The 17,306-nt window shown below is 52.1% G+C and overlaps 1 protein-coding gene across 1 annotated transcript in view; it reads right to left on the bottom strand.

The window, feature by feature from the left end:
- Window positions 1-17,306, bottom strand: part of HELZ (helicase with zinc finger) — a 172,259-nt gene that overhangs the window by 27,209 nt on the left and 127,744 nt on the right. The window lies entirely within an intron of this gene.

Below are 17,306 nucleotides of genomic sequence, written 5' to 3'. Positions count from 1 at the left end.
GGGCTCCTCCTAGGACCTGACTGCAGCCCATACATTGTAACAGACTCACTACTGAAGACACTAGAATGTACAGGCTCCTTCCAGGTGTATAATACTGAGGATTTCAGATATACGGGCTCCTCCTAGGACCTGACTGCAGCCCGTACATTGTAACAGACTCAGTACTGAAGACACTAGAATGTACAGGCTCCTTCCAGGTGTATATTACTGAGGATTTCAGATGTACAGGCTCCTCCTAGGACCTGACTGCAGCCCGTACATTGTAACAGACTCAGTACTGAAGACACTAGAATGTACAGGCTCCTTCCAGGTGTATATTACTGAGGATTTCAGATGTACGGGCTCCTCCTAGGACCTGACTGCAGCCCGTACATTGTAACAGACTCACTACTGAAGACGAAGGGAATTTTGTTTACTTACCGTAAATTCCTTTTCTTCTAGCTCCAATTGGGAGACCCAGACAATTGGGGTGTATAGGCTATGCCTCCGGAGGCCGCACAAAGTATTACACTTAAAAGTGTAAAGCCCCTCCCCTTCTGCCTATACACCCCCCGTGCTCCCACGGGCGCCTCAGTTTTGGTGCAAAAGCAAGAAGGAGGAAAAAAAATTATAAACTGGTTTAAAGTAACTTCAATCCGAAGGAATATCGGAGAACTGAAACCATTCAACATGAACAACATGTGTACACAAAAAAACAGGGGCGGGTGCTGGGTCTCCCAATTAGAGCTAGAAGAAAAGGAATTTACGGTAAGTAAACAAAATTCCCTTCTTCTTTGTCGCTCCATTGGGAGACCCAGACAATTGGGACGTCCAAAAGCAGTCCCTGGGTGGGTAAAATAATACCTCATAATAGAGCCGTAAAACGGCCCCTTCCTACAGGTGAGCAACCGCCGCCTGAAGGACTCGTCTACCTAGGCTGGCATCCGCCGAAGCATAGGTATGCACCTGATAGTGTTTCGTGAAAGTGTGCAGGCTCGACCAGGTAGCCGCCTGACACACCTGCTGAGCCGTAGCCTGGTGCCTCAAGCCCAGGACGCGCCCACGGCTCTGGTAGAATGGGCCTAGAGCCCTGAGGGAACCGGAAGCCCAGCAGAACGGTAAGCTTCGAGAATTGGTTCCTTGATCCACCGAGCCAGGGTTGATTTGGAAGCCTGTGACCCTTTACGCTGGCCAGCGACAAGGACAAAGAGTGCATCCGAGCGGCGCAGGGGCGCCGTACGAGAAATGTAGAGTCTGAGTGCTCTCACCAGATCTAACAGGTGCAGATCCTTTTCACATTGGTGAACTGGATGAGGACAAAAAGAGGGTAAGGAGATATCCTGATTGAGATGAAAGGGGGATACCACCTTAGGGAGAAATTCCGGAACCGGACGCAGAACCACCTTGTCCTGGTGAAACACCAGGAAAGGGGCTTTGCACGACAACGCTGCTAGCTCAGACACTCTCCGAAGTGAAGTGACTGCTACTAGAAAAACCACTTTCTGCGAAAGGCGTGAGAGATAAATATCCCTCATTGGATCGAATGGTGGTTTCTGAAGAACCATCAGCACCCTGTTCAGATCCCAGAGTTCTAACGGCCGCTTGTAAGGAGGGACGATGTGACAAACCCCCTGCAGGAACGTGCGTACCTGTGGAAGCCTGGCTAGGCGCTTCTGGAAAAACACAGAGAGCGCTGAGACTTGTCCCTTAAGGGAGCCGAGCGACAAACCCTTTTCCAGTCCAGATTGAAGGAAGGACAGAAAAGTGTGCAAGGCAAAAGGCCAGGGAGAAATACCCCGAGCAGAGCACCATGACAGGAAAATTGTCCACGTCCTGTGGTAGATCTTGGCGGACGTTGGTTTCCTAGCTTGTCTCATAGTGGCAATGACCTCTTGAGATAACCCTGAAGACGCTAGGATCCAGGACTCAATGGCCACACAGTCAGGTTGAGGGCCGCAGAATTCAGATGGAAAAACGGCCCTTGAGACAGCAAGTCTGGTCGGTCTGGTAGTGCCCACGTTTGGCCGACCGTGAGATGCCACAGATCCGGGTACCACGACCTCCTCGGCCAGTCTGGAGCGACGAGGATGGCGCGGCGGCAGTCTGACCTGATCGTGCGTAACACTCTGGGCAACAGTGCCAGCGGAGGAAACACATAAGGGAGTTGAAACTGCGACCAATCCTGAACTAAGGCGTCTGCCGCCAGAGCTCTGTGATCGCGAGATCGTGCCATGAATGCCGTGACCTTGTTGTTGTGCCGGGACGCCATTAGGTCGACGTCCGGCATCCCCCAGGGGCAACAGATCTCCTGAAACACGTCCGGGTGAAGGGACCATTCCCCTGCGTCCATGCCCTGGCGACTGAGAAAGTCTGCTTCCCAGTTTTCCACGCCCGGGATGTGAACTGCGGAGATGGTGGAGGCCGTGGCTTCCACCCACATCAAAATCCACCGGACTTCCTGGAAGGCTTGCCGGCTGCGTGTTCCGCCTTGGTGGTTGATGTAAGCCACCACTGTGGAGTTGTCCGACTGAATTCGGATCTGCTTGCCTTCCAGCCACTGCTGGAACACTTTTAGGGCAAGATACACTGCCCTGATCTCCAGAACATTGATCTGAAGCGAGGACTCTTGCTGAGTCCACGTACCCTGAGCCCTGTGGTGGAGAAAGACTGCTCCCCACCCTGACAGACTCGCGTCCGTCGTGACCACCGCCCAGGATGGGGGTAGGAAGGAATTCCCATGCGATAATGAAGTGGGAAGAAGCCACCACCGAAAGGAAGCTTTGGTTGCCTGAGAGAGGGAGATGTTCCTGTCGAGGGACGTTGGCTTCCTGTCCCATTTGCGTAGGATGTCCCAATGAAGAGGACGCAGGTGAAACTGCGCGAAAGGGACTGCCTCCATTGCTGCCACCATCTTCCCCAGGAAGTGCATGAGGCGCCTCAAGGGGTGTGCCTGACCTTGAAGGAGAGATTGCACCCCTTTCTGTAGTGAACGCTGCTTGATCAGCGGAAGCTTCACTATCGCTGATAGGGTATGAAACTCCATGCCAAGATATGTCAGCGATTGGGCTGGTGTCAGATTTGACTTTGGAAAATTGATGATCCACCCGAAACTCTGGAGAGCCTCCAGAGAAGCGTCGGGGCTGTGTTGGCATGCCCCTTGAGAGGGTGCCTTGATCAGCAGATCGTCCAAGTAAGGGATCACCGAGTGACCCTGAGAGTGGAGGACCGCTACTACAGTAGCCATGACCTTGGTGAAAACCCGTGGGGCTGTAGCCAGGCCGAACTGCAGTGCCACGAACTGCAGGTGTTCGTCTCCTATGTTGAAGCGCAAGAAGCGTTGGTGCTCTGGAGCAATCGGTACGTGGAGATAAGCATCTTCGATATCGATCGATGCAAGGAAATCTCCTTGGGACATTGAGGCGATGACGGAGCGGAGGGATTCCAACCGGAACCACCTGGTCTTTACGTGTTTGTTGAGCAGTTACGTGTCCAGGACAGGACGGAAAGACCCGTCCTTCTTTGGAACCACAAACAGGTTGGAGAAAAAACCTTGACCCTGTTGCTGAAGAGGAACAGGGACCACCACTCCTTCTGCCCTCAGAGTGCCCAGCGCCTGCAGAAGAGCCTCGGCTCGCTCGGGAGGCGGGGATGACCTGAAGAATCGAGTCGGGGGACGAGAGGCGAACTCTAACTTGTAACCGTGAGACAGAATGTCTCTCACCCAACGGTCTTTTACCCTTGGCAGCCAGGTGTCGCAAAAGCGGGAGAGCCTGTCACCGACCGAGGATGCGGATTGAGGAGGCTGAAAGCCATGAAGAAGCCGCTTTGGTAGCGGCACCTCCGGTGGTCTTTTTAGGACGTGACTTAGACCGCCATGAATCGGAGTTCCCTTGATCTTTCCGAGGCCTTTTGGACGAGGAGAACTGAGACCTGCCCGCGCCCCGAAGGGACCGAAACCTCGACTGCCCCCTCCTCTGTTGGGGTATGTTCGGTTTGGGCTGGGGTAAGGATGTATCCTTTCCCTTGGATTGTTTGATGATTTCATCCAAACGTTCGCCAAACAATCGGTCGCCAGAAATTGGCAAACTGGTTAAGCGCTTTTTTGGAAGCAGAATCTGCCTTCCATTTCCGTAGCCACAAGGCCCTGCGGAGTACCACCGAATTGGCGGATGCAACCGCCGTACGGCTCGCAGAGTCCAGGACAGCATTAATAGCGTAAGACGCAAATGCCGACGTCTGTGTGGCTGCGTCAATTTGCGCTTGACCTGCTGAGATAGCTTGTAGCGCCCATACGGCTGCAAATGCTGGGGCAAAAGAAGCGCCAATAGCTTCATAGATGGATTTCAACCAGAGCTCCATCTGCCTGTGAGTGGCATCTTTGAGTGAAGCCCCATCTTCCACTGCAAGTATGGATCTAGCCGCCAGTCTAGGATCCACCTTGGGACACTGAGTCCAACCTTTGACCACGTCAGGGGGAAAAGGATAACGTGAATCCTTAAGGCGCTTAGAAAAAAACGCTTATCAGGACAGGCACGGTGATTCTGGACTGCCTCTCTGAAATCAGAGTGGTCCAGAAACATACTCGGTGTACGCTTGGGAAACCTGAAACGGAATTTCTCCTGCTGAGAAGCTGACTCCTCCACCGGAGGAGCTGAGGGAGAAATATCCAACTTTGATTGATGGACGCAATAAGATCGTTCACTATGGCGTCCCCGTCAGGCGTATCAAGATTGAGAGCGGCCTCAGGATCAGAATCCTGATCAGCTGTCTCCGCTTCATCATCCAGAGATTCCCCCCGCTGAGACCCTGACCAATATGCAGATGTCGAGGGAATTTCCCAGCGAGCTCGCTTAGTCGGTCAGGGGCTGGGGTCTGTATCAGAGACCTCACCCTGGGATCTATGAGACACCCCGGGGGGACCTTGCTGGTCCAACTGAGGGGGGGCCAGGGAGCAATGATTGAACAGTGCCCCTGTGCTGAGATACCGGTCTGGATTGCTCAGTGGATCCTGCCGGTAGCGGGGTCGTACATGCGGCGCAGGCAGCATAGTAAGCCTGTGTTTGGCACTCCTGCCTTTTATGGGCGCCATGCTGTTGTCTTCCCTGAGCAACACAATATATATATCCAGAATGAACTGTGCACCATACAGTGTAAAGTATATCGTATAAACATATAATTTAAAATTACACTCCTGCACAATGGGGCTAGCACCACAGGTGCTGCATACCACCCGCTTAAAGCGGTTGTGAGGCCACCAGAGTCCCTGCCTGGGTCTGTCAGAATTTGTCCCCCTCTGCAGCGTTCAAGGAGCTGACAGGAATGGCTGCCGGCGTCCTGAGGAGAGGAGGGAGCCGTGGGCGTGACCCAGAGAGTGCGGGAACTGGAGCCTCACTGTGCACAGTGAGGGGGGTGGAGTATGCAAAGCATGCTCCAGCCCTCATTGCTGCTCGTCCGTACAGCGTCCCGCCCTTCCCCTGCTTGTCAGGGCTGTGGGCGGGAGGAAGAAAGACTAGGCCGCAAAAAGCCGGGGACTCGAGTAATAAGCGCGGCCGCCGTAAAAGCGCGGCCGCGCGGAAGTCCCCGGCGCACTACAAGTCCCAGCCGCGCCTCAGTGTTAAACATGGCGGCGGCGGTCAGCGCAGTAGTCCCCCTACATAAACACACTCAGCGACGCTGAGTGTGTAATGGCACATTTAACCCGGTCAGCGCCGCGGTCCCCGGTGCACTAGCACACCCAGCAATGCTGGAGTGTTGCTGTGCTCGGTCCCCACGGGGACACAGAGTACCTCCAAGTAGCAGGGCCATGTCCCTGAACGATACCCGGCTCCTATCCAGCAGGCTCCACAGGAGTTGCGGATGAAGCACGGTCTCAGTGCCTGGAGACCGATAGGATCCCACTTCGCCCAGAGCCCTAAGGGGGATGGGGAAGGAAAACAGCATGTGGGCTCCAGCCTCCGTACCCGCAATGGATACCTCAACCTTAACAACACCGCCGACAAGAGTGGGGTGAGAAGGGAGCATGCTGGGGGCCCTATATGGGCCCACTTTTCTTCCATCCGACATGGTCAGCAGCTGCTGCTGACCACTCTATGGAGCTGTGCTTGCATGTCTGCCTCCTTCGCACAAAGCATAAAAACTGAGGAGCCCGTGGGAGCACGGGGGGTGTATAGGCAGAAGGGGAGGGGCTTTACACTTTTAAGTGTAATACTTTGTGCGGCCTCCGGAGGCATAGCCTATACACCCCAATTGTCTGGGTCTCCCAATGGAGCGACAAAGAAACTAGAATGTACAGGCTCCTTCCAGGTGTATATTACTGAGGATTTCAGATGTACGGGCTCCTCCTAGGACCTGACTGCAGCCCGTACATTGTAACAGACTCACTACTGAACACACTAGAATGTACGGGCTCCTTCCAGGTGTATATTACTGAGGATTTCAGATATACGGGCTCCTTCTAGGACCTGACTGCAGCCCATACATTGTAACAGACTCAGTACTGAAGACACTAGAATGTACGGGCTCCTTCCAGGTGTATATTACTGAGGATTTCAGATGTACGGGCTCCTTCTAGGACCTGACTGCAGCCCATACATTGTAACAGACTCACTACTGAAGACACTAGAATGTACGGGCTCCTTCCAGGTGTATATTACTGAGGATTTCAGATATTCGGGCTCCTCCTAGGACCTGACTGCAGCCCGTACATTGTAACAGACTCAGTACTGAAGACACTAGAATGTACAGTCTCCTTCCAGGTGTATATTACTGAGGATTTCAGATGTACGGGCTCCTTCTAGGACCTGACTGCAGCCCGTACATTGTAACAGACTCAGTACTGAAGACACTAGAATGTACAGGCTCCTTCCAGGTGTATATTACTGAGGATTTCAGATATACGGGCTCCTCCTAGGACCTGACTGCAGCCCGTACATTGTAACAGACTCAGTACTGAACACACTAGAATGTACAGGCTCCTTCCAGGTATATATTACTGAGGATTTCAGATATTCGGGCTCCTTCTAGGACCTGACTGCAGCCCGTACATTGTAACAGACTCACTACTGAAGACACTAGAATGTACAGGCTCCTTCCAGGTGTATATTACTGAAGATTTCAGATGTACGGGCTCCTTCTAGGACCTGACTGCAGCCCGTACATTGTAACAGACTCAGTACTGAAGACACTAGAATGTACGGGCTCCTTCCAGGTGTATATTACTGAGGATTTCAGATATTCGTGCTCCTCCTAGGACCTGACTGCAGCCCGTACATTGTAACAGACTCAGTACTGAAGACACTAGAATGTACGGGCTCCTTCCAGGTGTATATTACTGAGGATTTCAGATATTCGTGCTCCTCCTAGGACCTGACTGCAGCCCGTACATTGTAACAGACTCACTACTGAAGACACTAGAATGTACAGGCTCCTTCCAGGTGTATATTACTGAGGATTTCAGATATTCGGGCTCCTCCTAGGACCTGACTGCAGCCCGTACATTGTAACAGACTCACTACTGAAGACACTAGAATGTACGGGCTCCTTCCAGGTGTATATTACTGAGGATTTCAGATATTCGGGCTCCTCCTAGGACCTGACTGCAGCCCGTACATTGTAACAGACTCACTACTGAAGACACTAGAATGTACGGGCTCCTTCCAGGTGTATAATACTGAGGATTTCAGATGTACGGGCTCCTCCTAGGACCTGACTGCAGCCCGTACATTGTAACAGACTCACTACTGAAGACACTAGAATGTACGGGCTCCTTCCAGGTGTATATTACTGAGGATTTCAGATATACGGGCTCCTCCTAGGACCTGACTGCAGCCCGTACATTGTAACAGACTCACTACTGAAGACACTAGAATGTACAGGCTCCTTCCAGGTGTATATTACTGAGGATTTCAGATGTACGGGCTCCTCCTAGGACCTGACTGCAGCCCATACATTGTAACAGACTCAGTACTGAAGACACTAGAATGTACGGGCTCCTTCCAGGTGTATAATACTGAGGATTTCAGATGCACGGGCTCCTTCTAGGACCTGACTGCAGCCCGTACATTGTAACAGACTCAGTACTGAAGACACTAGAATGTACGGGCTCCTTCCAGGTATATATTACTGAGGATTTCAGATATACGGGCTCCTCCTAGGACCTGACTGCAGCCCGTACATTGTAACAGACTCAGTACTGAAGATACTAGAATGTACGGGCTCCTTCCAGGTGTATATTACTGAGGATTTCAGATATTCGGGCTCCTCCTAGGACCTGACTGCAGCCCGTACATTGTAACAGACTCACTACTGAAGACACTAGAATGTACAGGCTCCTTCCAGGTGTATATTACTGAGGATTTCAGATATTCGGGCTCCTCCTAGGACCTGACTGCAGCCCGTACATTGTAACAGACTCACTACTATATACTATAGACACTAGAATGTACAGGCTCCTTCCAGGTGTATATTACTGAGGATTTCAGATATACGGGCTCCTCCTAGGACCTGACTGCAGCCCATACATTGTAACAGACTCAGTACTGAACACACTAGAATGTACAGGCTCCTTCCAGGTGTATATTACTGAGGATTTCAGATATTCGGGCTCCTAGGACCTGACTGCAGCCCGTACATTGTAACAGACTCACTACTGAAGACACTAGAATGTACAGGCTCCTTCCAGGTGTATATTACTGAGGATTTCAGATGTACAGGCTCCTCCTAGGACCTGACTGCAGCCCGTACATTGTAACAGACTCACTACTGAAGACACTAGAATGTACAGGCTCCTTCCAGGTGTATATTACTGAGGATTTCAGATATTCGGGCTCCTCCTAGGACCTGACTGCAGCCCGTACATTGTAACAGACTCACTACTGAAGACACTAGAATGTACAGGCTCCTTCCAGGTGTATATTACTGAGGATTTCAGATGTACGAGCTCCTTCTAGGACCTGACTGCAGCCCGTACATTGTAACAGACTCACTACTGAAGACACTAGAATGTACAGGCTCCTTCCAGGTGTATATTACTGAGGATTTCAGATATTCGGGCTCCTCCTAGGACCTGACTGCAGCCCGTACATTGTAACAGACTCACTACTGAAGACACTAGAATGTACAGGCTCCTTCCAGGTGTATATTACTGAGGATTTCAGATATTCGGGCTCCTCCTAGGACCTGACTGCAGCCCGTACATTGTAACAGACTCACTACTATATACTATAGACACTAGAATGTACAGGCTCCTTCCAGGTGTATATTACTGAGGATTTCAGATATACGGGATCCTCCTAGGACCTGACTGCAGCCCGTACATTGTAACAGACTCAGTACTGAAGACACTAGAATGTACAGGCTCCTTCCAGGTGTATATTACTGAGGATTTCAGATATACGGGCTCCTCCTAGGACCTGACTGCAGCCCATACATTGTAACAGACTCAGTACTGAACACACTAGAATGTACAGGCTCCTTCCAGGTGTATATTACTGAGGATTTCAGATATTCGGGCTCCTAGGACCTGACTGCAGCCCGTACATTGTAACAGACTCACTACTGAAGACACTAGAATGTACAGGCTCCTTCCAGGTGTATATTACTGAGGATTTCAGATGTACAGGCTCCTCCTAGGACCTGACTGCAGCCCATACATTGTAACAGACTCACTACTGAAGACACTAGAATGTACAGGCTCCTTCCAGGTGTATATTACTGAGGATTTCAGATGTACGAGCTCCTTCTAGGACCTGACTGCAGCCCGTACATTGTAACAGACTCACTACTGAAGACACTAGAATGTACAGGCTCCTTCCAGGTGTATATTACTGAGGATTTCAGATATACGGGCTCCTTCTAGGACCTGACTGCAGCCCGTATATTGTAACAGACTCACTACTGAAGACACTAGAATGTACAGGCTCCTTCCAGGTGTATATTACTGAGGATTTCAGATATTCGGGCTCCTCCTAGGACCTGACTGCAGCCCGTACATTGTAACAGACTCACTACTGAAGACACTAGAATGTACAGGCTCCTTCCAGGTGTATATTACTGAGGATTTCAGATATTCGGGCTCCTTCTAGGACCTGACTGCAGCCCATACATTGTAACAGACTCACTACTATATACTATAGACACTAGAATGTACAGGCTCCTTCCAGGTGTATATTACTGAGGATTTCAGATATTCGGGCTCCTCCTAGGACCTGACTGCAGCCCGTACATTGTAACAGACTCACTACTGAAGACACTAGAATGTACAGGCTCCTTCCAGGTGTATAATACTGAGGATTTCAGATATACGGGCTCCTCCTAGGACCTGACTGCAGCCCATACATTGTAACAGACTCACTACTGAAGACACTAGAATGTACGGGCTGCAGTCAGGACCTTGAAGAAGCCCGTACATTCTAGACACAAATATGATAGGAGATGCTGCTGGGAGTGAAGATCCAGGAATGAGGTTAGTACATGTGGCAGGGTGGTGGTCGCAGCTGACATTAGCTGTGATCACCGGCAGCTCCACCTGTCACTGTACTCAGCGGTGGAAGGAGCAGCTGCCAATACACCAGGATCACAGGAGGGGCCGGATTTCCGGGATGGGAGGAGTACCTGGGGCTGGGAACGGTGATTGCAGCCTAACATCTATAGTACAATGCCTGGCTGCAGATCACCGCACCCCGCCGTTATACTCAAAGCAGAGAAATCACACGCTGACACAGCTCTGCTATATCCTTGCACACTGTATATATGAGGCACAGCATACAGTGGAGCACTATGCAGCCGTCCTTGGTAACACTTTCAACAAGTCAGGATCACTTTGCAGTCACCAATAAAATGGCTCCGCGCTGTGATCCTAAACTTCATCCTCCTTTTGGAAACCCCCAGAAGGGGAGGGGGAGGAGTGACATCACACACAGGACAGCAGGCCCCGCCCACTTTTACAGCAGTTGTAATCCAGGCTAGTTTTACACTTGTTTTTTAGCAGCTGCTCCCCCTAGTGTTTAAAAGTGGAACATAAATTATTTTTTCATATTTTGCTCCATTAAAGAAGGGAATTTTGTTACTTACCGTAAATTCCTTTTCTTCTAGCTCCTATTGGGAGACCCAGACGATTGGGTGTATAGCACTGCCTCCGGAGGCCACACAAAGCAATTACACTAAAAAGTGTAAGGCCCCTCCCCTTCTGGCTATACACCCCCAGTGGGATCACTGGCTCACCAGTTTTAGTGCAAAAGCAAGAAGGAGGAAAGCCAATAACTGGTTTAAACAAATTCACTCCGAAGTAACCTCGGAGAACTGAAAACCGTTCAACATGAACAACATGTGTACCCGAAAAACAACCAAAAATCCCGAAGGACAACAGGGCGGGTGCTGGGTCTCCCAATAGGAGCTAGAAGAAAAGGAATTTACGGTAAGTAACAAAATTCCCTTCTTCTTCGGCGCTCCATTGGGAGACCCAGACGATTGGGACGTCCAAAAGCTGTCCTTGGGTGGGTAAAGAAATACCTCATGTTAGAGCTGCAAAGACAGCCCTCCCCTACGGGGAGGCAACTGCCGCCTGCAGGACTCTTCTACCTAGGCTGGCGTCCGCCGAAGCATAGGTATGCACCTGATAATGTTTGGTGAAAGTGTGCAGACTCGACCAGGTAGCTGCCTGGCACACCTGTTGAGCCGTAGCCTGGTGTCGTAATGCCCAGGACGCACCCACGGCTCTGGTAGAATGGGCCTTCAGCCCTGATGGAACCGGAAGCCCAGCAGAACGGTAGGCTTCAAGAATTGGTTCTTTGATCCATCGAGCCAGGGTGGCTTTGGAAGCCTGCGACTCTTTGCGCTTACCAGCAACAAGGACAAAGAGTGCATCCGAACGGCGCAAGGGCGCCGTGCGGGAAATGTAGATTCTGAGTGCTCTCACCAGATCTAACAAATGTAAATCCTTCTCATACCGATGAACTGCATGAGGACAAAACGAAGGCAAAGAGATATCCTGATTAAGATGAAAAGAGGATACCACCTTCGGGAGAAACTCCTGAATGGGGCGCAGCACTACCTTGTCCTGGTGGAAGACCAGGAAGGGAGCCTTGGATGATAGCGCTGCCAGCTCAGACACTCTCCGAAGAGATGTGATCGCTACCAGAAAAGCCACTTTCTGTGATAGTCTAGAAAGTGAAACCTCCCTCAGAGGCTCGAAGGGCGGCTTCTGGAGGGCAACTAGTACCCTGTTCAGATCCCATGGATCTAACGGCCGCTTGTACGGGGGTACGATATGGCAAACCCCCTGTAGGAACGTGCGCACCTTAGGAAGTCGTGCTAGACGCTTCTGAAAAAAGACGGATAGCGCCGAGACCTGACCTTTAAGGGAGCTGAGCGACAAACCTTTTTCTAACCCAGATTGCAGGAAAGAAAGAAAGGTAGGCAATGCAAATGGCCAGGGAGACACTCCCTGAGCAGAGCACCAGGATAAGAATATCCTCCACGTTCTGTGGTAGATCTTAGCGGACGTGGGCTTCCTAGCCTGTCTCATGGTGGCAACGACCCCTTGGGACAATCCTGAAGACGCTAGGATCCAGGACTCAATGGCCACACAGTCAGGTTCAGGGCCGCAGAATTCCGATGGAAAAAACGGCCCTTGGGACAGTAAGTCTGGTCGGTCTGGTAGTGCCCACGGTTGGCCGACCGTGAGACGCCACAGATCCGGATACCACGCCCTCCTCGGCCAGTCTGGGGCGACGAGTATGATGCGGCTGCAATCGGATCTGATCTTGCGTAGCACTCTGGGCAAGAGTGCCAGAGGTGGAAACACATAAGGGAGCCGGAACTGCGACCAATCTTGCACTAGGGCGTCTGCCGCCAGCGCTCTTTGATCGCGAGACCGTGCCATGAAGGTTGGGACCTTGTTGTTGTGCCGGGACGCCATGAGGTCGACGTCCGGCATCCCCCAGCGGCGACAGATTTCCTGAAACACGTCTGGGTGAAGGGACCATTCCCCTGCGTCCATGCCCTGGCGACTGAGGAAGTCTGCTTCCCAGTTTTCTACGCCGGGGATGTGAACTGCGGATATGGTGGAGGCCGTGGCTTCCACCCACATCAGAATCCGCCGGACTTCCTGGAAGGCTTGCCGACTGCGTGTCCCCCCCTTGGTGGTTGATGTATGCCACCGCCGTGGAGTTGTCCGACTGAATTCGGATCTGCCTTCCTTCCAGCCACTGCTGGAAGGCTAGTAGGGCAAGATACACTGCTCTGATTTCCAGAACATTGATCTGAAGGGTGGACTCCTGCTGAGTCCACGTACCCTGAGCCCTGTGGTGGAGAAAAACTGCTCCCCACCCTGACAGACTCGCGTCTGTCGTGACCACCGCCCAAGACGGTGGTAGGAAGGATCTTCCCTGTGATAATGAGGTGGGAAGAAGCCACCACTGCAGAGAGTACTTGGCCGTCTGGGAAAGGGAGACTTTCCTGTCCAGGGATGTTGACTTCCCGTCCCATTGGCGGAGAATGTCCCATTGAAGTGGGCGCAGATGAAACTGCGCAAACGGAACCGCCTCCATTGCCGCCACCATCTTCCCGAGGAAGTGCAAGAGGCGTCTTAAGGAGTGCGACTGACTCTGAAGGAGAGCCTGCACCCCCGTCTGTAGTGACCTCTGCTTGTCCAGCGGAAGCTTCACTATCGCTGAGAGAGTATGAAACTCCATGCCAAGATACGTTAGTGATTGGGTCGGTGACAGATTTGACTTTGAGAAGTTGATGATCCACCCGAACGTCTGGAGAGTCTCCAGTGCAACAGTCAAGCTGAGTTGGCATGCCTCTTGAGAGGGTGCCTTGACCAGTAGATCGTCCAAGTAAGGGATCACAGAGTGTCCCTGAGAGTGCAAGACTGCTACCACTGCCGCCATGATCTTGGTGAACACCCGTGGGGCTGTCGCTAGACCAAATGGCAGAGCTACGAACTGAAGATGGTCGTCTCCTATCACGAAGCGTAGAAAGCGTTGGTGCTCTGTAGCAATCGGCACGTGGAGATAAGCATCCTTGATGTCTATTGATGCTAGGAAATCTCCTTGAGACATTGAGGCAATGACTGAGCGGAGGGATTCCATCCGGAACCGCCTGGCCATGCTTGTTGAGCAGTTTTAGGTCCAGAACAGGACGGAATGAGCCGTCCTTTTTTGGCACCACAAAGAGATTGGAGTAAAAACCTTGTCCTTGTTCCTGAAGAGGAACAGGGACCACCACTCCTTCTGCTCTTAGAGAATTCACCGCCTGCAGAAGGGCATCTGCTCGGTCGGGATGTGGGGAAGTTCTGAAGAACCGAGGCGGAGGCCGAGTACTGAACTCTATCCTGTACCCGTGAGACAAAATGTCTGTTACCCACCGGTCTTTGACCTGTGGCAGCCAAATGTCGCAAAAGCGGGAGAGCCTGCCACCGACCGAGGATGCGGAGGGAGGCGGCCGAAAGTCATGAGGCAGCCGCCTTGGAAGCGGTACCTCCGGTTGCTTTCTTGGGGCGTGAGTGAGCCCGCCAGGAATCTGAGCTCCTTTGCTCTTTCTGAGTCCCTTTGGACGAGATGAATTGGGGCTTGCCCGAGCCTCGAAAGGACCGAAACTTTGACTGCCACTTCCTCTGTGGAGGTTTGCTTGATCTGGGCTGGGGTAAGGAGGAGTCCTTACCTTTGGACTGTTTAATGATTTCCGCCAATTGCTCACCAAACAGTCTGTCTCCAGATAATTGCAAGCAGGTTAAACATTTTTTAGAAGCAGAATCTGCTTTCCATTCCTTTAACCACAAGGCTCTGCGCAAAACTACAGAGTTGGCGGATGCCATTGAGGTACGGCTCGTAGAGTCCAGTACCGCATTGATAGCGTAGGTCGCAAACGCAGACATTTGCGTAGTTAGGGACGCCACTTGCGGCACTGCTGGACGTATGAAAGAGTCCACCTGTGCCAAACCAGCTGAAATAGCTTGGAGTGCCCACACGGCCGCGAATGCTGGAGCAAACGACGCGCCAATAGCTTCATAGACAGATTTCAACCAAAGGTCCATCTGTCTGTCATTGGCATCTTTAAGTGAAGCCCCATCCTCCACTGCAACTATGGATCTAGCCGCAAGCCTGGAGATTGGGGGGTCCACTTTTGGACACTGGGTCCAGCGTTTGACCACGTCAGGGGGAAAAGGATAACGTGTATCCTTAAGGCGTTTAGAAAAACGCTTGTCCGGATAAGTATTGTGTTTCTGGATGGATTCTCTGAAGTCAGAGTGGTCCAGAAAAGTACTCAATTTACGCTTGGGATACAGGAAATGGAATTTCTCCTGCTGGGCAGCTGCCTCCTCTGCAGAAGGGGCTGGGGGAGAAATATCCAACAGCCTATTGATGGCCGCTATAAGGTCATTTACCATGGCGTCACCATCTGGCGTATCCAAATTGAGTGCGGCGTCAGGACAAGACTCCTGATCACCCACCTCTGAGTCATCATATAGAGACCCTTCTCGCTGAGACCCTGATCCGCGTGATGACGTGGAGGGTCTCTCCCAGCGAGCTCGCTTAGGCGGACTGGGACTGTCATCGGAGTCAGAGCCCTCAGCCTGTGATGCCTGGGACCCCCTTGAAGTACGGATTAGTTCCAACTGAGGGGGACCAGGGAACATAGACACAGCAGTGTCTATGGTCTGAGCAACTGGCCTGGACTGCAAGGTCTCCAGGATTTTTGTCATAGTCACAGACATTTTATCAGCAAAGACTGCAAATTCTGTCCCCGTCACCGGGGCAGGGTTCACAGGCGTCTCTGCCTGGGCTACCACCACAATAGGCTCTGGCTGACGAAGTGCCACTGGGACTGAACATTGCACACAATGAGAGTCGTTGGAGCCTGCTGGTAGATTAGCCCCACATGCTGTACAAGCAGTGTATACAGCCCGTGCCTTGGCACCCTTGCGTTTTGCGGATGACATGCTGTTGTCTCCTCAAAGCAATATAGGGTGTACAGCCAAGAAGCGACCTTACAGTGCAGTATATAAATATATCTAGACACAGCAGTGTCTATGGTACAGCGAAAAATATAACACTGTGGCACTAGTGGGGCCGCACGTATGTGCTGCTTACCGCCCGCTTAGCGCGGGTGTGTGGTCGCCAGAAACCCCTAGCCTGGGTCCCCCAGAGCCTGCGTCTGTTCTCCAGCCAGACTGCATGTGTATAATGGCTGCCGGCGTCCTGGGGAGCTGCAAGCCTGGGGGCGGGCCTAGGGCGTGCACAGTGAAAAGGCGCGAAGCCTGTGTCCTACTGTGCTCACTGAGAGGGCTGGAGCATGTAAATCGTGCTCCAGCCCTCGGCGCTGCCGATTGAACAACGTCTCTCCCCTACCCTGATTGACAGGGTGGGGGGCGTTAACGAAGCGGAGCTAGGCCGCAGAAAGCCGGGGACTAAAGTTAGAAGCGCCGCCGCCGTAAAAGCGCGGTCGGCGCGTCCCCGGCGCACTACAAGTCGCAGCTGCGCCGCCGCTCCAGGGGCGGTCGGCGCGGCGATCCACACACATAAAGTCCCCCAGTAATCTGCGGGGACTATAAGCCCAGCGCACAGCGCTACAGTCCCCGGCGCACTAGCACACCCAGCAAGCCTGGGGTGTGCGTGGCCTGCCATACGGGGACACAGAGTACCTGAAAGTTGCAGGGCCTTGTCCCTGAACGGCACTCCCGCTCCACATCCAGCAGGTTCTATGGGTCTGTGGATGGAGCCCGGCCTCAGGGCTTGGTGGCCGGTAAGATCCCACTTCCTCAGAGCCCCTCAGGGGGATGGGGAAGGAAAACAGCATGTGGGCTCCAGCCTCCGTACCAGCAATAGGTACCTCAACCTTACAAACCGCAAGCGGGGTGAGAAGGGAGCATGCTGGGGGCCCCATATGGGCCCTCTTTTCTTCCATCCGATATAGTCAGCAGCTACTGCTGACTACAAACAGTGGAGCTATGCGTGGATGTCTGACCTCCTTCGCACAAAGCAGAAAACTGGTGAGCCAGTGATCCCACTGGGGGTGTATAGCCAGAAGGGGAGGGGCCTTACACTTTTTAGTGTAATTGCTTTGTGTGGCCTCCGGAGGCAGTAGCTATACACCCAATCGTCTGGGTCTCCCAATGGAGCGCCGAAGAAAACAAATGATAATATTTAAAGAAGACATAACATTAATCATTTATATTTTTTTTCAGTTATTTTTTTTGTGGCACCTTCCCTTTAATGACGGGAGGAAATCGATAACAGACAGAAACAAACATTGAGCCACAGTCCTCTACAAAAAACGCCACCCCCGTCCTCAGGTCATGTGCGGTACTGCAGCTCAACCACCTC

This window comes from Anomaloglossus baeobatrachus, chromosome 5 (assembly GCF_048569485.1).
Source record: "Anomaloglossus baeobatrachus isolate aAnoBae1 chromosome 5, aAnoBae1.hap1, whole genome shotgun sequence".
In the NCBI taxonomy this organism is placed as follows: Eukaryota; Metazoa; Chordata; class Amphibia; order Anura; family Aromobatidae; genus Anomaloglossus; species Anomaloglossus baeobatrachus.
Note: the sequence above shows the minus strand (reverse complement) of the source record. Positions and strands in the feature narration are given on the sequence as shown.